Below are 24,357 nucleotides of genomic sequence, written 5' to 3' on the forward strand. Positions count from 1 at the left end.
ACCTTCAAGGCCACTTTTGAAAAATCCCCAGAAATGGCATACCCAAACTTAAACAGATACAGTTCATGAACCCTTTGCACTAAAAGCACAAGTATGATCTCATTTGAAAGCTGACACCTAGTAGTTTATTGTAAATGTAGAATTAATTATTGTCATAATGAAAAAAAAATGTTTAAATAGCTTCAAAGTTTTGTAAAGTTATTAGAAATTTACTTTTATGAAACATCTTCATAAAAATATAATTGAAGTTGGCCCTGGAGCAATCTAGAAATGCACTGCAGCTAAAGCCATATGTGTGACCATTTTATATTTAAAATCTGAAAATGATAAGTCTAAAACTCTGTATTTAGTTAAATGTTTTTCAAGATCATGTCAAATTACTTTATTTTGATTAGACTCTAAAATGCAAACTGATGTTTAGTCATCTTCTGAGTCATCTAATCAGTCTATTGTCTATATTGTTTTGTGGTGCAAACGAGCCCCATTCAGTGTGAGTCTCTCCCTGCACACATTTACACCTCTCCAGACTGGTTATGGCTCTAAATATGCATTTCTTTTGTCTGCATTATAGCTACTAACGACTGGCTATTCACAGGCTATTCATAGGATTTCAAACCCTAATTTCTTTTATCAAAGTTCTCACTAAATATTTGAAACTGGTATCAAATGCACTGAAACATTTCAGTAAGCATTCCTATTTAGAAAAAAATCATAAAACAATAACTGCTGGTGGCAGGTGCACCTGGGCTAGCTAGCATGTTAGCTTAGCACACCATCAATACACGACCATTTATGAGATTAAAACCATGTTTGTGCTCCAAACTTACTTTATAACGCAAGTCGAGTGTTTTAAATAATCTTCTGTGCTCTAATTTGGCTTCAGATAAAAAAAAATCCGACAGAAAATTTATTATTTATAGTCTTCTGCACGATGATGAAATCTATATCGATTAGCATTGCATTATAAATATAATCTATTATTATGAAATACCTGGCATGGCTTGAAGAACACAGGTAACTCAAATATCATTGCAATCATGTTTATTGGCTTCAAAACATCTTTATCTGCATGTTACAGCGATCTCTGTCAGCTACTTTCTGTATCAGTGACGTCCTGGAATGTCACATGACTATGGGTCTTCTTCGTGATCCATATATGGACTGTTATTGTGCATATAGCGCCCTCAGGCTATTGGTATGAATTGAAAACACAGCACATCTCAGTAAGAAGCGATCATAATGATTACATCGACGCATTTGGGTATAAATTCAACAAATAGTATTCATGTCTATAGAAATATGATGTGAATCTATGAGAATATATCAATATTTCTCCAAGTCTGCACATTTTTGAGCTAAAGCCCTGAGGGACTTTGTTTTGTGAATCGCCGTCATGACGACAGCACGGAGTGTTTTTTATGAATGGACCAGCTGACGCTCATAATTCATATTAAAGGTATCGACTCATTTTTCCATTTCATAACTCCTGACACAAATTAAGACATAACTGTCACTATAAGTTTCTCAGAATACAATAGTGGTCAAATACTGAATCTTGAGTATTATATCTTTTTAATGATGTATAGTTTGTCAAAGTATAACATTAAATCTGATAGTAAATTTGAACTAAATAAAAAAAAACCGCTTCAGTGCGCCGACGCTCTGGAAACGGTTAACAGGTTAAACCTGATTAATGATAACATGAATTGTCCTTCTAAATTTTGGAAATTAACGAAATCTTTTATAGGATCAAATACATCCACTAATCTTCCAAAAGTTTTAAAATGTAATAAGGGATTGATTACAGACAAGGCTGATATTGTTAATACGTTTAATAGTCATTTTATTTCAGCTGGTTTGATAACAGACAATTCCTTGGTCCTTGATGAACAGAGAACTGATGAGTTGACTAATAGTGAATCAGATTTATTTTCTTTTGCCCCTGTATTGCCGTCCCAAGTTCGTAAACTACTCCGAAATTTAGACTGTAAGAAATCAGGTGGGTCTGACCAAATTGAACCAATTTTTTAAAAATTGTCAGCAGATATTATTGCCGAACCTATTGCATCGATTTTTAATTTGAGTCTATCCACTAATGTAATTCCACCATCTTGGAAATCGGCTATGGTTATGCCTTTATTAAAAGGAGGCGATCCTTCCGATTTGAATAATTATCGTCCGATTTCTAAATTACCGGTTTTAGCAAAAGTTTTTGAATCTATTATAAATGATCAAATGAAAGAATATCTACTTAGTCATGATATTTACAAAGCCTTTCAGTCAGGATTTAGAGCGGGCCATAGTACGATAACAGCTACTACATGATTTAATTACTGCTCTCGATAATAGACAACATTGTGCTGCCTTATTTTTTTATTTGACAAAAGCGTTTGACTTAGTGGATCATGTTTTACTGTTACGGAGGCTTAAAAGTGTTGGCCTCGATAATTCGGCTGTGAGTTGGTTTAAAAATTATTTATCGGATAGAACTCAATGTGTTGCTGTAGATAATTACACCTCATCCATGGTAATAGTCAGGAAGGGTGTCCCGCAAGGTTCTTTATTGGCACCATTTCTTTTTTCTATTTTTATTAATGAATTGGGGCAGAGAATACAATCCGCAAAGCTACATTTTTATGCTGACGATACAATTATTTACTCCACTGCATCCTCTGTGTCTCAGGCTATTGAAATTCTTAAGGATTCTTTTTATACTTTTCAGCTTACTTTGTTGAAACTAAAATTAGTTTTAAATGTAAATAAAACGAAGTATATTCTTTTTACACGTAGCCGTTCTATGTCTACTGTTATGCCTATTCTGACTATTGAGGGTTTACATATAGAAAGAGTACCAACTTATAAATATGTAGGAATATGGCTCGATGAGAAGTTAGCCTTTGATGTTCACATTAATTACTTGGTGAAAAGGCTTAAACCAAGACTGGGTTTTCTTTTTCGGGAAAAAAAAATGTTTTTCATTTATAGCTAGAAAGAGAATAATACAGAGTACTATTTTACCTATTTTAGACTATGGTGATGTTGTTTACATGCATGCGTCTACATATTTATTGAAAAGGCTGGATGGCGTTTATCATGCTGCACTGCGTTTTATAACAAATTCTTGTTCACGTACTCATCATTGTTTGCTGCACAACTATTTGGGTTGGTCCTCTTTATATCAAAGAAGGAAATCCCATATGTTAGAATTTATTGTAAAGACATTGATGGGTAGACTTCCAAATTACATTACTAGTCTTCTATGTTTATGTAGAAAGAACTATAGCACTAGATCATCTAATGGGATTAAATTAGTAGTACCTAGGGTACATTCAGAGCATGGTAAATCATCTTTCTCCTACTATGCTCCATGGCTGTGGAATGAATTTGAAGCTACTGTCCCTCCTGAAACAATTCCTCCTTTGAATGTATTAAAAATTTTTACTGCAGCATACAATGATTGAATCATGCTGTTGTTTTACTTGATTTATGATGAATGTTGTGCCCTGACTTTCTGGAATGTTTTATATGTGTTTGTGTGTGATTTGTAGTGTGGCCATCTTGGCCAGGACTCCCTGGAGGAAGGGATTTCTTTTAATCTCAATGGGACCTTCCTGGAAAAATAAAGGAAATAAAATAAAATACATGTTAAGTTGTGGTGTTGTTAGGATATTACTACAGAGCCTGTGACAGTTTCTCAGTGGAAGAACTGGGATCCAGGGCCACAGACGTCTGCAAAAAACTGCTTTAAAAACCTTCGAGATGCAGGTTGGCGATCTTATTGTTTTTGTTTTCATGGCAAGTTGTGGTGTTGTTAGGATATTCCTACAGAGTCTGTGACAGTTTGTCAGTTTGCCAGGGTCGGTGACGTCTCCTCTCCTGGAGTAAAATACAAGTATTAGTGGTCTTGCTGCAAAATCGGGTAAAGGCCACAGCCAGGCTTGAGGGCAAGTCGTCAGCAGACTTTCCCTGGTGGTCTAGTGGTTAGGATTCGGCGCTCTCGCCGCCGCGGCCCGGGTTCGATTCCCGGTCAGGGAATGAGTTTTTGCCCACCACCGGCGGCCGTGATTGTAAAATGGCGAAATACGAACTCAAGCGCTAACACCCTCGTCGAGAAGCAGGGCCAAGGAAAAGTTTATGTGTGAAAAAGAACTCCTTCGAGCCGGAGTTGAACCAGCGACCTAAGGATTGCCAACTTGCCACCTACAGTCCTCCGCTCTTCCAGCTGAGCTATGGAAGGCACACTGATTGGGGACAGAACCTCAACATATCAGGTTGCTGAATCTCCGCCACTGGCTAAAACTGCTACAGACATACATGCTGGTTGTTTCGATTAAGTGATGCAAAGACAACCCGATCTTCCCATACCGGGAGTCGAACCCGGGCCGCCTGGGTGAAAACCAGGAATCCTGACCGCTAGACCATATGGGATCTTCCTTATGCCTGGAGCAGACCCTTTTACTTCTAGTGTGTGACCGTCCCCTTTAAGAACATGGGAATGATCCGAAGGGATTGTTTACTGAATTCAATTTCATCAGGCTCAACAGAGGGAGCTCTCATTTGCCTCATGAGGGGCTCAGTTTCCTCCCATTCTTGCGATGGTATAATAGACAGTACAAACTGGTCGTAAAGCAATGTCCTTGTGACAGTACTCATGCAATGCATTTTAAAAGACGCATAGTATTGTATGGTAACCGTTATCCTACTGACAAAGCAGCCTATTGTTGGACTGTCAATTTTTAATATTTCTCAATCAATCCAATAATAATAATAACAAAAACTATGGGTTAATAAAACGGCTAAGGGCTGACAGCATAGTAAACGAGGCAGAGCGAGCCAGCCAGGAGTCGAACCTAGAATCTTCTGATCCGTAGTCAGACGCTTTATCCATTGCACCACTGGCCCCCTGATCAGGTGTCTGTGAGCTTACACGCCACCTGTTGGTTTTCGACTGGGCAGAGGCCTGTGATGACATCTACTTTTTCTCATGCTATTAACAGACCTGGACCCAACATCAGGAAGGGGTCAGATGAGGGGCCTGCTACAAAAACCTTCAAGATGGAGGCCTCACATGTTGGGGATCTCAATTCTCAATTCAAATCTTAAACGTCAATTTAAAAATTTTAATGTACAGGCTTTTTTGCATGATCTATATAATAGTGATTTACAGTTGGTTTCAATTATACCTGATGTGGTTGATGCTTGGGATTATTTCAAATCTATCTTTCTAGAAATTTGTGATAAACATGCTCCTTTACGTAGATTTCGGGTGAGAGGTAGAAATAATATTTGGTTCAATCAATCCGTCTCTAATCTTATTAAGCAAAGAAACGTGGCTTGGTCTAAAGCAAAGAAAACAAATGGTGAGGAGGACTGGTCTCAATATAGATTATTACGAAATAAGTGTACAAAATTAATATAAAGTTCGAAGAGTCAGTATTATTTAACCTGTTAACCTTCAAGGCCACTTTTGAAAAATCCCCAGAAATGGCATACCCAAACTTAAACAGATACAGTTCATGAACCCTTTGCACTAAAAGCACAAGTATGATCTCATTTGAAAGCTGACACCTAGTAGTTTATTGTAAATGTAGAATTAATTATTGTCATAATGAAAAAAAAATGTTTAAATAGCTTCAAAGTTTTGTAAAGTTATTAGAAATTTACTTTTATGAAACATCTTCATAAAAATATAATTGAAGTTGGCCCTGGAGCAATCTAGAAATGCACTGCAGCTAAAGCCATATGTGTGACCATTTTATATTTAAAATCTGAAAATGATAAGTCTAAAACTCTGTATTTAGTTAAATGTTTTTCAAGATCATGTCAAATTACTTTATTTTGATTAGACTCTAAAATGCAAACTGATGTTTAGTCATCTTCTGAGTCATCTAATCAGTCTATTGTCTATATTGTTTTGTGGTGCAAACGAGCCCCATTCAGTGTGAGTCTCTCCCTGCACACATTTACACCTCTCCAGACTGGTTATGGCTCTAAATATGCATTTCTTTTGTCTGCATTATAGCTACTAACGACTGGCTATTCACAGGCTATTCATAGGATTTCAAACCCTAATTTCTTTTATCAAAGTTCTCACTAAATATTTGAAACTGGTATCAAATGCACTGAAACATTTCAGTAAGCATTCCTATTTAGAAAAAAATCATAAAACAATAACTGCTGGTGGCAGGTGCACCTGGGCTAGCTAGCATGTTAGCTTAGCACACCATCAATACACGACCATTTATGAGATTAAAACCATGTTTGTGCTCCAAACTTACTTTATAACGCAAGTCGAGTGTTTTAAATAATCTTCTGTGCTCTAATTTGGCTTCAGATAAAAAAAAATCCGACAGAAAATTTATTATTTATAGTCTTCTGCACGATGATGAAATCTATATCGATTAGCATTGCATTATAAATATAATCTATTATTATGAAATACCTGGCATGGCTTGAAGAACACAGGTAACTCAAATATCATTGCAATCATGTTTATTGGCTTCAAAACATCTTTATCTGCATGTTACAGCGATCTCTGTCAGCTACTTTCTGTATCAGTGACGTCCTGGAATGTCACATGACTATGGGTCTTCTTCGTGATCCATATATGGACTGTTATTGTGCATATAGCGCCCTCAGGCTATTGGTATGAATTGAAAACACAGCACATCTCAGTAAGAAGCGATCATAATGATTACATCGACGCATTTGGGTATAAATTCAACAAATAGTATTCATGTCTATAGAAATATGATGTGAATCTATGAGAATATATCAATATTTCTCCAAGTCTGCACATTTTTGAGCTAAAGCCCTGAGGGACTTTGTTTTGTGAATCGCCGTCATGACGACAGCACGGAGTGTTTTTTATGAATGGACCAGCTGACGCTCATAATTCATATTAAAGGTATCGACTCATTTTTCCATTTCATAACTCCTGACACAAATTAAGACATAACTGTCACTATAAGTTTCTCAGAATACAATAGTGGTCAAATACTGAATCTTGAGTATTATATCTTTTTAATGATGTATAGTTTGTCAAGGTATAACATTAAATCTGATAGTAAATTTGAACTAAATAAAAAAAAACCGCTTCAGTGCGCCGACGCTCTGGAAACGGTTAACAGGTTAAACCTGATTAATGATAACATGAATTGTCCTTCTAAATTTTGGAAATTAACGAAATCTTTTATAGGATCAAATACATCCACTAATCTTCCAAAAGTTTTAAAATGTAATAAGGGATTGATTACAGACAAGGCTGATATTGTTAATACGTTTAATAGTCATTTTATTTCAGCTGGTTTGATAACAGACAATTCCTTGGTCCTTGATGAACAGAGAACTGATGAGTTGACTAATAGTGAATCAGATTTATTTTCTTTTGCCCCTGTATTGCCGTCCCAAGTTCGTAAACTACTCCGAAATTTAGACTGTAAGAAATCAGGTGGGTCTGACCAAATTGAACCAATTTTTTAAAAATTGTCAGCAGATATTATTGCCGAACCTATTGCATCGATTTTTAATTTGAGTCTCAATCCACTAATGTAATTCCACCATCTTGGAAATCGGCTATGGTTATGCCTTTATTAAAAGGAGGCGATCCTTCCGATTTGAATAATTATCGTCCGATTTCTAAATTACCGGTTTTAGCAAAAGTTTTTGAATCTATTATAAATGATCAAATGAAAGAATATCTACTTAGTCATGATATTTACAAAGCCTTTCAGTCAGGATTTAGAGCGGGCCATAGTACGATAACAGCTACTACATGATTTAATTACTGCTCTCGATAATAGACAACATTGTGCTGCCTTATTTTTTTATTTGACAAAAGCGTTTGACTTAGTGGATCATGTTTTACTGTTACGGAGGCTTAAAAGTGTTGGCCTCGATAATTCGGCTGTGAGTTGGTTTAAAAATTATTTATCGGATAGAACTCAATGTGTTGCTGTAGATAATTACACCTCATCCATGGTAATAGTCAGGAAGGGTGTCCCGCAAGGTTCTTTATTGGCACCATTTCTTTTTTCTATTTTTATTAATGAATTGGGGCAGAGAATACAATCCGCAAAGCTACATTTTTATGCTGACGATACAATTATTTACTCCACTGCATCCTCTGTGTCTCAGGCTATTGAAATTCTTAAGGATTCTTTTTATACTTTTCAGCTTACTTTGTTGAAACTAAAATTAGTTTTAAATGTAAATAAAACGAAGTATATTCTTTTTACACGTAGCCGTTCTATGTCTACTGTTATGCCTATTCTGACTATTGAGGGTTTACATATAGAAAGAGTACCAACTTATAAATATGTAGGAATATGGCTCGATGAGAAGTTAGCCTTTGATGTTCACATTAATTACTTGGTGAAAAGGCTTAAACCAAGACTGGGTTTTCTTTTTCGGGAAAAAAAAATGTTTTTCCTTTATAGCTAGAAAGAGAATAATACAGAGTACTATTTTACCTATTTTAGACTATGGTGATGTTGTTTACATGCATGCGTCTACATATTTATTGAAAAGGCTGGATGGCGTTTATCATGCTGCACTGCGTTTTATAACAAATTCTTGTTCACGTACTCATCATTGTTTGCTGCACAACTATTTGGGTTGGTCCTCTTTATATCAAAGAAGGAAATCCCATATGTTAGAATTTATTGTAAAGACATTGATGGGTAGACTTCCAAATTACATTACTAGTCTTCTATGTTTATGTAGAAAGAACTATAGCACTAGATCATCTAATGGGATTAAATTAGTAGTACCTAGGGTACATTCAGAGCATGGTAAATCATCTTTCTCCTACTATGCTCCATGGCTGTGGAATGAATTTCAAGCTACTGTCCCTCCTGAAACAATTCCTCCTTTGAATGTATTAAAATTTTTTACTGCAGCATACAATGATTGAATCATGCTGTTGTTTTACTTGATTTATGATGAATGTTGTGCCCTGACTTTCTGGAATGTTTTATATGTGTTTGTGTGTGATTTGTAGTGTGGCCATCTTGGCCAGGACTCCCTGGAGGAAGGGATTTCTTTTAATCTCAATGGGACCTTCCTGGAAAAATAAAGGAAATAAAATAAAATACATGTTAAGTTGTGGTGTTGTTAGGATATTACTACAGAGCCTGTGACAGTTTCTCAGTGGAAGAACTGGGATCCAGGGCCACAGACGTCTGCAAAAAACTGCTTTAAAAACCTTCGAGATGCAGGTTGGCGATCTTATTGTTTTTGTTTTCATGGCAAGTTGTGGTGTTGTTAGGATATTCCTACAGAGTCTGTGACAGTTTGTCAGTTTGCCAGGGTCGGTGACGTCTCCTCTCCTGGAGTAAAATACAAGTATTAGTGGTCTTGCTGCAAAATCGGGTAAAGGCCACAGCCAGGCTTGAGGGCAAGTCGTCAGCAGACTTTCCCTGGTGGTCTAGTGGTTAGGATTCGGCGCTCTCACCGCCGCGGCCCGGGTTCGATTCCCGGTCAGGGAATGAGTTTTTGCCCACCACCGGCGGCCGTGATTGTAAAATGGCGAAATACGAACTCAAGCGCTAACACCCTCGTCGAGAAGCAGGGCCAAGGAAAAGTTTATGTGTGAAAAAGAACTCCTTCGAGCCGGAGTTGAACCAGCGACCTAAGGATTGCCAACTTGCCACCTACAGTCCTCCGCTCTTCCAGCTGAGCTATGGAAGGCACACTGATTGGGGACAGAACCTCAACATATCAGGTTGCTGAATCTCCGCCACTGGCTAAAACTGCTACAGACATACATGCTGGTTGTTTCGATTAAGTGATGCAAAGACAACCCGATCTTCCCATACCGGGAGTCGAACCCGGGCCGCCTGGGTGAAAACCAGGAATCCTGACCGCTAGACCATATGGGATCTTCCTTATGCCTGGAGCAGACCCTTTTACTTCTAGTGTGTGACCGTCCCCTTTAAGAACATGGGAATGATCCGAAGGGATTGTTTACTGAATTCAATTTCATCAGGCTCAACAGAGGGAGCTCTCATTTGCCTCATGAGGGGCTCAGTTTCCTCCCATTCTTGCGATGGTATAATAGACAGTACAAACTGGTCGTAAAGCAATGTCCTTGTGACAGTACTCATGCAATGCATTTTAAAAGACGCATAGTATTGTATGGTAACCGTTATCCTACTGACAAAGCAGCCTATTGTTGGACTGTCAATTTTTAATATTTCTCAATCAATCCAATAATAATAATAACAAAAACTATGGGTTAATAAAACGGCTAAGGGCTGACAGCATAGTAAACGAGGCAGAGCGAGCCAGCCAGGAGTCGAACCTAGAATCTTCTGATCCGTAGTCAGACGCTTTATCCATTGCACCACTGGCCCCCTGATCAGGTGTCTGTGAGCTTACACGCCACCTGTTGGTTTTCGACTGGGCAGAGGCCTGTGATGACATCTACTTTTTCTCATGCTATTAACAGACCTGGAGCCAACATCAGGAAGGGGTCAGATGAGGGGCCTGCTACAAAAACCTTCAAGATGGAGGCCTCACATGTTGGGGATCTCAATTCTCAATTCAAATCTTAAACGTCAATTTAAAAATTTTAATGTACAGGCTTTTTTGCATGATCTATATAATAGTGATTTACAGTTGGTTTCAATTATACCTGATGTGGTTGATGCTTGGGATTATTTCAAATCTATCTTTCTAGAAATTTGTGATAAACATGCTCCTTTACGTAGATTTCGGGTGAGAGGTAGAAATAATATTTGGTTCAATCAATCCGTCTCTAATCTTATTAAGCAAAGAAACGTGGCTTGGTCTAAAGCAAAGAAAACAAATGGTGAGGAGGACTGGTCTCAATATAGATTATTACGAAATAAGTGTACAAAATTAATATAAAGTTCGAAGAGTCAGTATTATTTAACCTGTTAACCTTCAAGGCCACTTTTGAAAAATCCCCAGAAATGGCATACCCAAACTTAAACAGATACAGTTCATGAACCCTTTGCACTAAAAGCACAAGTATGATCTCATTTGAAAGCTGACACCTAGTAGTTTATTGTAAATGTAGAATTAATTATTGTCATAATGAAAAAAAAATGTTTAAATAGCTTCAAAGTTTTGTAAAGTTATTAGAAATTTACTTTTATGAAACATCTTCATAAAAATATAATTGAAGTTGGCCCTGGAGCAATCTAGAAATGCACTGCAGCTAAAGCCATATGTGTGACCATTTTATATTTAAAATCTGAAAATGATAAGTCTAAAACTCTGTATTTAGTTAAATGTTTTTCAAGATCATGTCAAATTACTTTATTTTGATTAGACTCTAAAATGCAAACTGATGTTTAGTCATCTTCTGAGTCATCTAATCAGTCTATTGTCTATATTGTTTTGTGGTGCAAACGAGCCCCATTCAGTGTGAGTCTCTCCCTGCACACATTTACACCTCTCCAGACTGGTTATGGCTCTAAATATGCATTTCTTTTGTCTGCATTATAGCTACTAACGACTGGCTATTCACAGGCTATTCATAGGATTTCAAACCCTAATTTCTTTTATCAAAGTTCTCACTAAATATTTGAAACTGGTATCAAATGCACTGAAACATTTCAGTAAGCATTCCTATTTAGAAAAAAATCATAAAACAATAACTGCTGGTGGCAGGTGCACCTGGGCTAGCTAGCATGTTAGCTTAGCACACCATCAATACACGACCATTTATGAGATTAAAACCATGTTTGTGCTCCAAACTTACTTTATAACGCAAGTCGAGTGTTTTAAATAATCTTCTGTGCTCTAATTTGGCTTCAGATAAAAAAAAATCCGACAGAAAATTTATTATTTATAGTCTTCTGCACGATGATGAAATCTATATCGATTAGCATTGCATTATAAATATAATCTATTATTATGAAATACCTGGCATGGCTTGAAGAACACAGGTAACTCAAATATCATTGCAATCATGTTTATTGGCTTCAAAACATCTTTATCTGCATGTTACAGCGATCTCTGTCAGCTACTTTCTGTATCAGTGACGTCCTGGAATGTCACATGACTATGGGTCTTCTTCGTGATCCATATATGGACTGTTATTGTGCATATAGCGCCCTCAGGCTATTGGTATGAATTGAAAACACAGCACATCTCAGTAAGAAGCGATCATAATGATTACATCGACGCATTTGGGTATAAATTCAACAAATAGTATTCATGTCTATAGAAATATGATGTGAATCTATGAGAATATATCAATATTTCTCCAAGTCTGCACATTTTTGAGCTAAAGCCCTGAGGGACTTTGTTTTGTGAATCGCCGTCATGACGACAGCACGGAGTGTTTTTTATGAATGGACCAGCTGACGCTCATAATTCATATTAAAGGTATCGACTCATTTTTCCATTTCATAACTCCTGACACAAATTAAGACATAACTGTCACTATAAGTTTCTCAGAATACAATAGTGGTCAAATACTGAATCTTGAGTATTATATCTTTTTAATGATGTATAGTTTGTCAAGGTATAACATTAAATCTGATAGTAAATTTGAACTAAATAAAAAAAAACCGCTTCAGTGCGCCGACGCTCTGGAAACGGTTAACAGGTTAAACCTGATTAATGATAACATGAATTGTCCTTCTAAATTTTGGAAATTAACGAAATCTTTTATAGGATCAAATACATCCACTAATCTTCCAAAAGTTTTAAAATGTAATAAGGGATTGATTACAGACAAGGCTGATATTGTTAATACGTTTAATAGTCATTTTATTTCAGCTGGTTTGATAACAGACAATTCCTTGGTCCTTGATGAACAGAGAACTGATGAGTTGACTAATAGTGAATCAGATTTATTTTCTTTTGCCCCTGTATTGCCGTCCCAAGTTCGTAAACTACTCCGAAATTTAGACTGTAAGAAATCAGGTGGGTCTGACCAAATTGAACCAATTTTTTAAAAATTGTCAGCAGATATTATTGCCGAACCTATTGCATCGATTTTTAATTTGAGTCTATCCACTAATGTAATTCCACCATCTTGGAAATCGGCTATGGTTATGCCTTTATTAAAAGGAGGCGATCCTTCCGATTTGAATAATTATCGTCCGATTTCTAAATTACCGGTTTTAGCAAAAGTTTTTGAATCTATTATAAATGATCAAATGAAAGAATATCTACTTAGTCATGATATTTACAAAGCCTTTCAGTCAGGATTTAGAGCGGGCCATAGTACGATAACAGCTACTACATGATTTAATTACTGCTCTCGATAATAGACAACATTGTGCTGCCTTATTTTTTTATTTGACAAAAGCGTTTGACTTAGTGGATCATGTTTTACTGTTACGGAGGCTTAAAAGTGTTGGCCTCGATAATTCGGCTGTGAGTTGGTTTAAAAATTATTTATCGGATAGAACTCAATGTGTTGCTGTAGATAATTACACCTCATCCATGGTAATAGTCAGGAAGGGTGTCCCGCAAGGTTCTTTATTGGCACCATTTCTTTTTTCTATTTTTATTAATGAATTGGGGCAGAGAATACAATCCGCAAAGCTACATTTTTATGCTGACGATACAATTATTTACTCCACTGCATCCTCTGTGTCTCAGGCTATTGAAATTCTTAAGGATTCTTTTTATACTTTTCAGCTTACTTTGTTGAAACTAAAATTAGTTTTAAATGTAAATAAAACGAAGTATATTCTTTTTACACGTAGCCGTTCTATGTCTACTGTTATGCCTATTCTGACTATTGAGGGTTTACATATAGAAAGAGTACCAACTTATAAATATGTAGGAATATGGCTCGATGAGAAGTTAGCCTTTGATGTTCACATTAATTACTTGGTGAAAAGGCTTAAACCAAGACTGGGTTTTCTTTTTCGGGAAAAAAAAATGTTTTTCATTTATAGCTAGAAAGAGAATAATACAGAGTACTATTTTACCTATTTTAGACTATGGTGATGTTGTTTACATGCATGCGTCTACATATTTATTGAAAAGGCTGGATGGCGTTTATCATGCTGCACTGCGTTTTATAACAAATTCTTGTTCACGTACTCATCATTGTTTGCTGCACAACTATTTGGGTTGGTCCTCTTTATATCAAAGAAGGAAATCCCATATGTTAGAATTTATTGTAAAGACATTGATGGGTAGACTTCCAAATTACATTACTAGTCTTCTATGTTTATGTAGAAAGAACTATAGCACTAGATCATCTAATGGGATTAAATTAGTAGTACCTAGGGTACATTCAGAGCATGGTAAATCATCTTTCTCCTACTATGCTCCATGGCTGTGGAATGAATTTGAAGCTACTGTCCCTCCTGAAACAATTCCTCCTTTGAATGTATTAAAAATTTTTACTGCAGCATACAATGATTGAATCATGCTGTTGTTTTACTTGATTTATGATGAATGTTGTGCCCTGACTTTCTGGAATGTTTTATATGTGTTTGTGTGTGATTTGTAGTGTGGCCATCTTGGCCAGGACTCCCTGGAGGAAGGGATTTCTTTTAATCTCAATGGGACCTTCCTGGAAAAATAAAGGAAATAAAATAAAATACATGTTAAGTTGTGGTGTTGTTAGGATATTACTACAGAGCCTGTGACAGTTTCTCAGTGGAAGAACTGGGATCCAGGGCCACAGACGTCTGCAAAAAACTGCTTTAAAAACCTTCGAGATGCAGGTTGGCGATCTTATTGTTTTTGTTTTCATGGCAAGTTGTGGTGTTGTTAGGATATTCCTACAGAGTCTGTGACAGTTTGTCAGTTTGCCAGGGTCGGTGACGTCTCCTCTCCTGGAGTAAAATACAAGTATTAGTGGTCTTGCTGCAAAATCGGGTAAAGGCCACAGCCAGGCTTGAGGGCAAGTCGTCAGCAGACTTTCCCTGGTGGTCTAGTGGTTAGGATTCGGCGCTCTCGCCGCCGCGGCCCGGGTTCGATTCCCGGTCAGGGAATGAGTTTTTGCCCACCACCGGCGGCCGTGATTGTAAAATGGCGAAATACGAACTCAAGCGCTAACACCCTCGTCGAGAAGCAGGGCCAAGGAAAAGTTTATGTGTGAAAAAGAACTCCTTCGAGCCGGAGTTGAACCAGCGACCTAAGGATTGCCAACTTGCCACCTACAGTCCTCCGCTCTTCCAGCTGAGCTATGGAAGGCACACTGATTGGGGACAGAACCTCAACATATCAGGTTGCTGAATCTCCGCCACTGGCTAAAACTGCTACAGACATACATGCTGGTTGTTTCGATTAAGTGATGCAAAGACAACCCGATCTTCCCATACCGGGAGTCGAACCCGGGCCGCCTGGGTGAAAACCAGGAATCCTGACCGCTAGACCATATGGGATCTTCCTTATGCCTGGAGCAGACCCTTTTACTTCTAGTGTGTGACCGTCCCCTTTAAGAACATGGGAATGATCCGAAGGGATTGTTTACTGAATTCAATTTCATCAGGCTCAACAGAGGGAGCTCTCATTTGCCTCATGAGGGGCTCAGTTTCCTCCCATTCTTGCGATGGTATAATAGACAGTACAAACTGGTCGTAAAGCAATGTCCTTGTGACAGTACTCATGCAATGCATTTTAAAAGACGCATAGTATTGTATGGTAACCGTTATCCTACTGACAAAGCAGCCTATTGTTGGACTGTCAATTTTTAATATTTCTCAATCAATCCAATAATAATAATAACAAAAACTATGGGTTAATAAAACGGCTAAGGGCTGACAGCATAGTAAACGAGGCAGAGCGAGCCAGCCAGGAGTCGAACCTAGAATCTTCTGATCCGTAGTCAGACGCTTTATCCATTGCACCACTGGCCCCCTGATCAGGTGTCTGTGAGCTTACACGCCACCTGTTGGTTTTCGACTGGGCAGAGGCCTGTGATGACATCTACTTTTTCTCATGCTATTAACAGACCTGGACCCAACATCAGGAAGGGGTCAGATGAGGGGCCTGCTACAAAAACCTTCAAGATGGAGGCCTCACATGTTGGGGATCTCAATTCTCAATTCAAATCTTAAACGTCAATTTAAAAATTTTAATGTACAGGCTTTTTTGCATGATCTATATAATAGTGATTTACAGTTGGTTTCAATTATACCTGATGTGGTTGATGCTTGGGATTATTTCAAATCTATCTTTCTAGAAATTTGTGATAAACATGCTCCTTTACGTAGATTTCGGGTGAGAGGTAGAAATAATATTTGGTTCAATCAATCCGTCTCTAATCTTATTAAGCAAAGAAACGTGGCTTGGTCTAAAGCAAAGAAAACAAATGGTGAGGAGGACTGGTCTCAATATAGATTATTACGAAATAAGTGTACAAAATTAATATAAAGTTCGAAGAGTCAGTATTATTTAACCTGTTAACCTTCAAGGCCACTTTTGAAAAATCCCCAGAAATGGCATACCCAAACTTAAACAGATACAGTTCATGAACCCTTTGCACTAAAAGCACAAGTATGATCTCATTTGAAAGCTGACACCTAGTAGTTTATTGTAAATGTAGAATTAATTATTGTCATAATGAAAAAAAAATGTTTAAATAGCTTCAAAGTTTTGTAAAGTTATTAGAAATTTACTTTTATGAAACATCTTCATAAAAATATAATTGAAGTTGGCCCTGGAGCAATCTAGAAATGCACTGCAGCTAAAGCCATATGTGTGACCATTTTATATTTAAAATCTGAAAATGATAAGTCTAAAACTCTGTATTTAGTTAAATGTTTTTCAAGATCATGTCAAATTACTTTATTTTGATTAGACTCTAAAATGCAAACTGATGTTTAGTCATCTTCTGAGTCATCTAATCAGTCTATTGTCTATATTGTTTTGTGGTGCAAACGAGCCCCATTCAGTGTGAGTCTCTCCCTGCACACATTTACACCTCTCCAGACTGGTTATGGCTCTAAATATGCATTTCTTTTGTCTGCATTATAGCTACTAACGACTGGCTATTCACAGGCTATTCATAGGATTTCAAACCCTAATTTCTTTTATCAAAGTTCTCACTAAATATTTGAAACTGGTATCAAATGCACTGAAACATTTCAGTAAGCATTCCTATTTAGAAAAAAATCATAAAACAATAACTGCTGGTGGCAGGTGCACCTGGGCTAGCTAGCATGTTAGCTTAGCACACCATCAATACACGACCATTTATGAGATTAAAACCATGTTTGTGCTCCAAACTTACTTTATAACGCAAGTCGAGTGTTTTAAATAATCTTCTGTGCTCTAATTTGGCTTCAGATAAAAAAAAATCCGACAGAAAATTTATTATTTATAGTCTTCTGCACGATGATGAAATCTATATCGATTAGCATTGCATTATAAATATAATCTATTATTATGAAATACCTGGCATGGCTTGAAGAACACAGGTAACTCAAATATCATTGCAATCATGTTTATTGGCTTCAAAACATCTTTATCTGCATGTTACAGCGATCTCTGTCAGCTACTTTCTGTATCAGTGACGTCCTGGAATGTCACATGACTATGGGTCTTCTTCGTGATCCATATATGGACTGTTATTGTGCATATAGCGCCCTCAGGCTATTGGTATGAATTGAAAACACAGCACATCTCAGTAAGAAGCGATCATAATGATTACATCGACGCATTTGGGTATAAATTCAACAAATAGTATTCATGTCTATAGAAATATGATGTGAATCTATGAGAATATATCAATATTTCTCCAAGTCTGCACATTTTTGAGCTAAAGCCCTGAGGGACTTTGTTTTGTGAATCGCCGTCATGACGACAGCACGGAGTGTTTTTTATGAATGGACCAGCTGACGCTCATAATTCATATTAAAGGTATCGACTCATTTTTCCATTTCATAACTCCTGACACAAATTAAGACATAACTGTCACTATAAGTTTCTCAGAATACAATAGTGGTCAAATACTGAATCTTGAGTATTATATCTTTTTAATGATGTATAGTTTGTCAAGGTATAACATTAAATCTGATAGTAAATTTGAACTAAATAAAAAAAAACCGCTTCAGTGCGCCGACGCTCTGGAAACGGTTAACAGGTTAAACCTGATTAATGATAACATGAATTGTCCTTCTAAATTTTGGAAATTAACGAAATCTTTTATAGGATCAAATACATCCACTAATCTTCCAAAAGTTTTAAAATGTAATAAGGGATTGATTACAGACAAGGCTGATATTGTTAATACGTTTAATAGTCATTTTATTTCAGCTGGTTTGATAACAGACAATTCCTTGGTCCTTGATGAACAGAGAACTGATGAGTTGACTAATAGTGAATCAGATTTATTTTCTTTTGCCCCTGTATTGCCGTCCCAAGTTCGTAAACTACTCCGAAATTTAGACTGTAAGAAATCAGGTGGGTCTGACCAAATTGAACCAATTTTTTAAAAATTGTCAGCAGATATTATTGCCGAACCTATTGCATCGATTTTTAATTTGAGTCTCAATCCACTAATGTAATTCCACCATCTTGGAAATCGGCTATGGTTATGCCTTTATTAAAAGGAGGCGATCCTTCCGATTTGAATAATTATCGTCCGATTTCTAAATTACCGGTTTTAGCAAAAGTTTTTGAATCTATTATAAATGATCAAATGAAAGAATATCTACTTAGTCATGATATTTACAAAGCCTTTCAGTCAGGATTTAGAGCGGGCCATAGTACGATAACAGCTACTACATGATTTAATTACTGCTCTCGATAATAGACAACATTGTGCTGCCTTATTTTTTTATTTGACAAAAGCGTTTGACTTAGTGGATCATGTTTTACTGTTACGGAGGCTTAAAAGTGTTGGCCTCGATAATTCGGCTGTGAGTTGGTTTAAAAATTATTTATCGGATAGAACTCAATGTGTTGCTGTAGATAATTACACCTCATCCATGGTAATAGTCAGGAAGGGTGTCCCGCAAGGTTCTTTATTGGCACCATTTCTTTTTTCTATTTTTATTAATGAATTGGGGCAGAGAATACAATCCGCAAAGCTACATTTTTATGCTGACGATACAATTATTTACTCCACTGCATCCTCTGTGTCTCAGGCTATTGAAATTCTTAAGGATTCTTTTTATACTTTTCAGCTTACTTTGTTGAAACTAAAATTAGTTTTAAATGTAAATAAAACGAAGTATATTCTTTTTACACGTAGCCGTTCTATGTCTACTGTTATGCCTATTCTGACTATTGAGGGTTTACATATAGAAAGAGTACCAACTTATAAATATGTAGGAATATGGCTCGATGAGAAGTTAGCCTTTGATGTTCACATTAATTACTTGGTGAAAAGGCTTAAACCAAGACTGGGTTTTCTTTTTCGGGAAAAAAAAATGTTTTTCATTTATAGCTAGAAAGAGAATAATACAGAGTACTATTTTACCTATTTTAGACTATGGTGATGTTGTTTACATGCATGCGTCTACATATTTATTGAAAAGGCTGGATGGCGTTTATCATGCTGCACTGCGTTTTATAACAAATTCTTGTTCACGTACTCATCATTGTTTGCTGCACAACTATTTGGGTTGGTCCTCTTTATATCAAAGAAGGAAATCCCATATGTTAGAATTTATTGTAAAGACATTGATGGGTAGACTTCCAAATTACATTACTAGTCTTCTATGTTTATGTAGAAAGAACTATAGCACTAGATCATCTAATGGGATTAAATTAGTAGTACCTAGGGTACATTCAGAGCATGGTAAATCATCTTTCTCCTACTATGCTCCATGGCTGTGGAATGAATTTCAAGCTACTGTCCCTCCTGAAACAATTCCTCCTTTGAATGTATTAAAAATTTTTACTGCAGCATACAATGATTGAATCATGCTGTTGTTTTACTTGATTTATGATGAATGTTGTGCCCTGACTTTCTGGAATGTTTTATATGTGTTTGTGTGTGATTTGTAGTGTGGCCATCTTGGCCAGGACTCCCTGGAGGAAGGGATTTCTTTTAATCTCAATGGGACCTTCCTGGAAAAATAAAGGAAATAAAATAAAATACATGTTAAGTTGTGGTGTTGTTAGGATATTACTACAGAGCCTGTGACAGTTTCTCAGTGGAAGAACTGGGATCCAGGGCCACAGACGTCTGCAAAAAACTGCTTTAAAAACCTTCGAGATGCAGGTTGGCGATCTTATTGTTTTTGTTTTCATGGCAAGTTGTGGTGTTGTTAGGATATTCCTACAGAGTCTGTGACAGTTTGTCAGTTTGCCAGGGTCGGTGACGTCTCCTCTCCTGGAGTAAAATACAAGTATTAGTGGTCTTGCTGCAAAATCGGGTAAAGGCCACAGCCAGGCTTGAGGGCAAGTCGTCAGCAGACTTTCCCTGGTGGTCTAGTGGTTAGGATTCGGCGCTCTCACCGCCGCGGCCCGGGTTCGATTCCCGGTCAGGGAATGAGTTTTTGCCCACCACCGGCGGCCGTGATTGTAAAATGGCGAAATACGAACTCAAGCGCTAACACCCTCGTCGAGAAGCAGGGCCAAGGAAAAGTTTATGTGTGAAAAAGAACTCCTTCGAGCCGGAGTTGAACCAGCGACCTAAGGATTGCCAACTTGCCACCTACAGTCCTCCGCTCTTCCAGCTGAGCTATGGAAGGCACACTGATTGGGGACAGAACCTCAACATATCAGGTTGCTGAATCTCCGCCACTGGCTAAAACTGCTACAGACATACATGCTGGTTGTTTCGATTAAGTGATGCAAAGACAACCCGATCTTCCCATACCGGGAGTCGAACCCGGGCCGCCTGGGTGAAAACCAGGAATCCTGACCGCTAGACCATATGGGATCTTCCTTATGCCTGGAGCAGACCCTTTTACTTCTAGTGTGTGACCGTCCCCTTTAAGAACATGGGAATGATCCGAAGGGATTGTTTACTGAATTCAATTTCATCAGGCTCAACAGAGGGAGCTCTCATTTGCCTCATGAGGGGCTCAGTTTCCTCCCATTCTTGCGATGGTATAATAGACAGTACAAACTGGTCGTAAAGCAATGTCCTTGTGACAGTACTCATGCAATGTATTTTAAAAGACGCATAGTATTGTATGGTAACCGTTATCCTACTGACAAAGCAGCCTATTGTTGGACTGTCAATTTTTAATATTTCTCAATCAATCCAATAATAATAATAACAAAAACTATGGGTTAATAAAATGGCTAAGGGCTGACAGCATAGTAAACGAGGCAGAGCGAGCCAGCCAGGAGTCGAACCTAGAATCTTCTGATCCGTAGTCAGACGCTTTATCCATTGCACCACTGGCCCCCTGATCAGGTGTCTGTGAGCTTACACGCCACCTGTTGGTTTTCGACTGGGCAGAGGCCTGTGATGACATCTACTTTTTCTCATGCTATTAACAGACCTGGAGCCAACATCAGGAAGGGGTCAGATGAGGGGCCTGCTACAAAAACCTTCAAGATGGAGGCCTCACATGTTGGGGATCTCAATTCTCAATTCAAATCTTAAACGTCAATTTAAAAATTTTAATGTACAGGCTTTTTTGCATGATCTATATAATAGTGATTTACAGTTGGTTTCAATTATACCTGATGTGGTTGATGCTTGGGATTATTTCAAATCTATCTTTCTAGAAATTTGTGATAAACATGCTCCTTTACGTAGATTTCGGGTGAGAGGTAGAAATAATATTTGGTTCAATCAATCCGTCTCTAATCTTATTAAGCAAAGAAACGTGGCTTGGTCTAAAGCAAAGAAAACAAATGGTGAGGAGGACTGGTCTCAATATAGATTATTACGAAATAAGTGTACAAAATTAATATAAAGTTGAAGAGTCAGTATTATTTAAACCTGATTAATGATAACATGAATTGTCCTTCTAAATTTTGGAAATTAACGAAATCTTTTATAGGATCAAATACATCCACTAATCTTCCAAAAGTTTTAAAATTGAATCAAAGATTGATTACAGACAAGGCTGATATTGTTAATACGTTTAATAGTAATTTTATTTCAGCTGGTTTGATAACAGACAATTCCTTGGTTCTTGATGAACAGAGAACTGATGAGTTGACTAATAGTGAATCAGATTTATTTTCTTTTGCCCCTGTATTGCCGTCCCAAGTTCGTAAACTACTCCGAAATTTAGACTGTAAGAAATCAGGTGGGTCTGACCAAATTGAACCAATTTTTTAAAAATTGTCAGCAGATATTATTGCCGAACCTATTGCATCGATTTTTAATTTGAGTCTATCCACTAATGTAATTCCACCATCTTGGAAATCGGCTATGGTTATGCCTTTATTAAAAGGAGGCGATCCTTCCGATTTGAATAATTATCGTCCGATTTCTAAATTACCGGTTTTAGCAAAAGTTTTTGAATCTATTATAAATGATCAAATGAAAGAATATCTACTTAGTCATGATATTTACAACGCATTTCAGTCAGGATTTAGAGCGGGCCATAGTACGATAACAGCTACTACATGATTTAATTACTGCTCTCGATAATAGACAACATTGTGCTGCCTTATTTTTTTATTTGACAAAAGCGTTTGACTTAGTGGATCATGTTTTACTGTTACGGAGGCTTAAAAGTGTTGGCCTCGATAATTCGGCTGTGAGTTGGTTTAAAAATTATTTATCGGATAGAACTCAATGTGTTGCTGTAGATAATTACACCTCATCCATGGTAATAGTCAGGAAGGGTGTCCCGCAAGGTTCTTTATTGGCACCATTTCTTTTTTCTATTTTTATTAATGAATTGGGGCAGAGAATACAATCCGCAAAGCTACATTTTTATGCTGACGATACAATTATTTACTCCACTGCATCCTCTGTGTCTCAGGCTATTGAAATTCTTAAGGATTCTTTTTATACTTTTCAGCTTACTTTGTTGAAACTAAAATTAGTTTTAAATGTAAATAAAACGAAGTATATTCTTTTTACACGTAGCCGTTCTATGTCTACTGTTATGCCTATTCTGACTATTGAGGGTTTACATATAGAAAGAGTACCAACTTATAAATATGTAGGAATATGGCTCGATGAGAAGTTAGCCTTTGATGTTCACATTAATTACTTGGTGAAAAGGCTTAAACCAAGACTGGGTTTTCTTTTTCGGGAAAAAAAATGTTTTTCCTTTATAGCTAGAAAGAGAATAATACAGAGTACTATTTTACCTATTTTAGACTATGGTGATGTTGTTTACATGCATGCGTCTACATATTTATTGAAAAGGCTGGATGGCGTTTATCATGCTGCACTGCGTTTTATAACAAATTCTTGTTCACGTACTCATCATTGTTTGCTGCACAACTATTGCAGATTGACATCCCACCTGTCAATCCACCAGAATACCAAATGGAGGTCTGTGCACCTAAGTGGAAAGAGATAGAGCAGGTTGTGAGAAAGGCAAGGGCTTCATCATCTCCAGGGCCTAATGGAGTTCCGTACAGAGTGTACAAGAGTGCTTCAGGAGTTCTACGAATTCTGTGGAAATTGATAAAAGTGGCTTGGTAAAAGCAGGTTGTACCTAGAGCATGGCGCAGAGCAGGGGGAGTCTTTATACCCAAAGAAAAAGATGCTACAAGCATCAGTCAGTTTCGCCCTATTTCACTATTAAACGTCGAAGGAAAGATTTTCTTCAGCATTATTGCTCAGAGATTGTCAACCTACCTATTAAAGAATGGCTTCATTGACACTTCAGTTCAAAAAGCGGGCATTCCAGGATTCTCAGGATGCTTAGAACACATCAGTGTTATCTGGCAACGAATTCAATCAGCTAAAAAGGAGAGGAAGGAGCTCCACGTGACATTCCTGGATTTGGCTAATGCATATGGTTCAGTGCCACATGAGCTTCTTTGGGCATCATTTGATTTTTTCAGGGTACCGATGTCGATAACAAATTTAGTGAAAGCCTATTTTGGAGATTTGCAATTTAGTTTCTCAACTCCAGAATTCAGCACTACATGGCAATGCTTAGAGGTTGGAATAATGGCAGGATGCACCATTTCTCCACTGGCTTTTACCATGGCAATGGAAGTAATCATTAGGGCCTCAAAATGGGTAGTAGGAGGAGAGCGCTTGGCTTCTGGGATGCGACTACCACCAATCAGAGCATACATGGATGACATGACAACCATGACTACAACGGTAGCCTGCACTAATCGGTTATTGGGGAAGTTAACAGATAATATTGAATGGGCACGAATGCAATTTAAGCCCTCTAAATCAAGGAGCATCTCCATAATTAAAGGCAAGGTAGTAGATAAAACATTCTTCATTAATGGTGAGGCAATACCAACAGTTTCTCAGAAGCCAGTGAAGAGTCTAGGGAGATGGTACGATGGGGATCTAAAGGACACAGTTCGATTGGGAGAAGTTAGACGACAAGCAGTGGAAGG

General features: G+C 37.4%; 12 non-coding genes across 12 annotated transcripts; 4 read left to right on the forward strand and 8 right to left on the reverse strand.

Annotated features, from left to right (window-relative positions):
- Nucleotides 1-3,963: 3,963 nt before the first annotated feature.
- On the forward strand, nucleotides 3,964-4,035 carry trnae-cuc (transfer RNA glutamic acid (anticodon CUC)). Its single transcript has one exon. It is a non-coding gene; the product is annotated as a tRNA-Glu (tRNA).
- A 115-nt stretch (nucleotides 4,036-4,150) lies between these two features.
- On the reverse strand, nucleotides 4,151-4,237 carry trnay-gua (transfer RNA tyrosine (anticodon GUA)). The gene is given in 2 exon segments: nucleotides 4,151-4,186; nucleotides 4,201-4,237. It is a non-coding gene; the product is annotated as a tRNA-Tyr (tRNA).
- Nucleotides 4,238-4,356: 119 nt separating this feature from the next.
- trnae-uuc (transfer RNA glutamic acid (anticodon UUC)) lies at nucleotides 4,357-4,428 on the reverse strand. Its single transcript has one exon. It is a non-coding gene; the product is annotated as a tRNA-Glu (tRNA).
- Nucleotides 4,429-9,416: 4,988 nt separating this feature from the next.
- trnae-cuc (transfer RNA glutamic acid (anticodon CUC)) lies at nucleotides 9,417-9,488 on the forward strand. The gene has a single exon. It is a non-coding gene; the product is annotated as a tRNA-Glu (tRNA).
- A 115-nt stretch (nucleotides 9,489-9,603) lies between these two features.
- Nucleotides 9,604-9,690, reverse strand: trnay-gua (transfer RNA tyrosine (anticodon GUA)). The gene is given in 2 exon segments: nucleotides 9,604-9,639; nucleotides 9,654-9,690. It is a non-coding gene; the product is annotated as a tRNA-Tyr (tRNA).
- A 119-nt stretch (nucleotides 9,691-9,809) lies between these two features.
- Nucleotides 9,810-9,881, reverse strand: trnae-uuc (transfer RNA glutamic acid (anticodon UUC)). The gene has a single exon. It is a non-coding gene; the product is annotated as a tRNA-Glu (tRNA).
- A 4,986-nt stretch (nucleotides 9,882-14,867) lies between these two features.
- On the forward strand, nucleotides 14,868-14,939 carry trnae-cuc (transfer RNA glutamic acid (anticodon CUC)). The gene has a single exon. It is a non-coding gene; the product is annotated as a tRNA-Glu (tRNA).
- Nucleotides 14,940-15,054: 115 nt separating this feature from the next.
- On the reverse strand, nucleotides 15,055-15,141 carry trnay-gua (transfer RNA tyrosine (anticodon GUA)). Its single transcript is given in 2 exon segments — nucleotides 15,055-15,090; nucleotides 15,105-15,141. It is a non-coding gene; the product is annotated as a tRNA-Tyr (tRNA).
- A 119-nt stretch (nucleotides 15,142-15,260) lies between these two features.
- Nucleotides 15,261-15,332, reverse strand: trnae-uuc (transfer RNA glutamic acid (anticodon UUC)). The gene has a single exon. It is a non-coding gene; the product is annotated as a tRNA-Glu (tRNA).
- Nucleotides 15,333-20,320: 4,988 nt separating this feature from the next.
- trnae-cuc (transfer RNA glutamic acid (anticodon CUC)) lies at nucleotides 20,321-20,392 on the forward strand. The gene has a single exon. It is a non-coding gene; the product is annotated as a tRNA-Glu (tRNA).
- Nucleotides 20,393-20,507: 115 nt separating this feature from the next.
- trnay-gua (transfer RNA tyrosine (anticodon GUA)) lies at nucleotides 20,508-20,594 on the reverse strand. Its single transcript is given in 2 exon segments — nucleotides 20,508-20,543; nucleotides 20,558-20,594. It is a non-coding gene; the product is annotated as a tRNA-Tyr (tRNA).
- A 119-nt stretch (nucleotides 20,595-20,713) lies between these two features.
- On the reverse strand, nucleotides 20,714-20,785 carry trnae-uuc (transfer RNA glutamic acid (anticodon UUC)). The gene has a single exon. It is a non-coding gene; the product is annotated as a tRNA-Glu (tRNA).
- Nucleotides 20,786-24,357: the final 3,572 nt, after the last annotated feature.

The sequence above is a fragment of the Siphateles boraxobius genome, unplaced genomic scaffold (genome assembly GCF_051911475.1).
Source record: "Siphateles boraxobius isolate OS27281-9 unplaced genomic scaffold, OSU_SipBor_1 77, whole genome shotgun sequence".
NCBI lineage: Eukaryota > Metazoa > Chordata > Actinopteri > Cypriniformes > Leuciscidae > Siphateles > Siphateles boraxobius.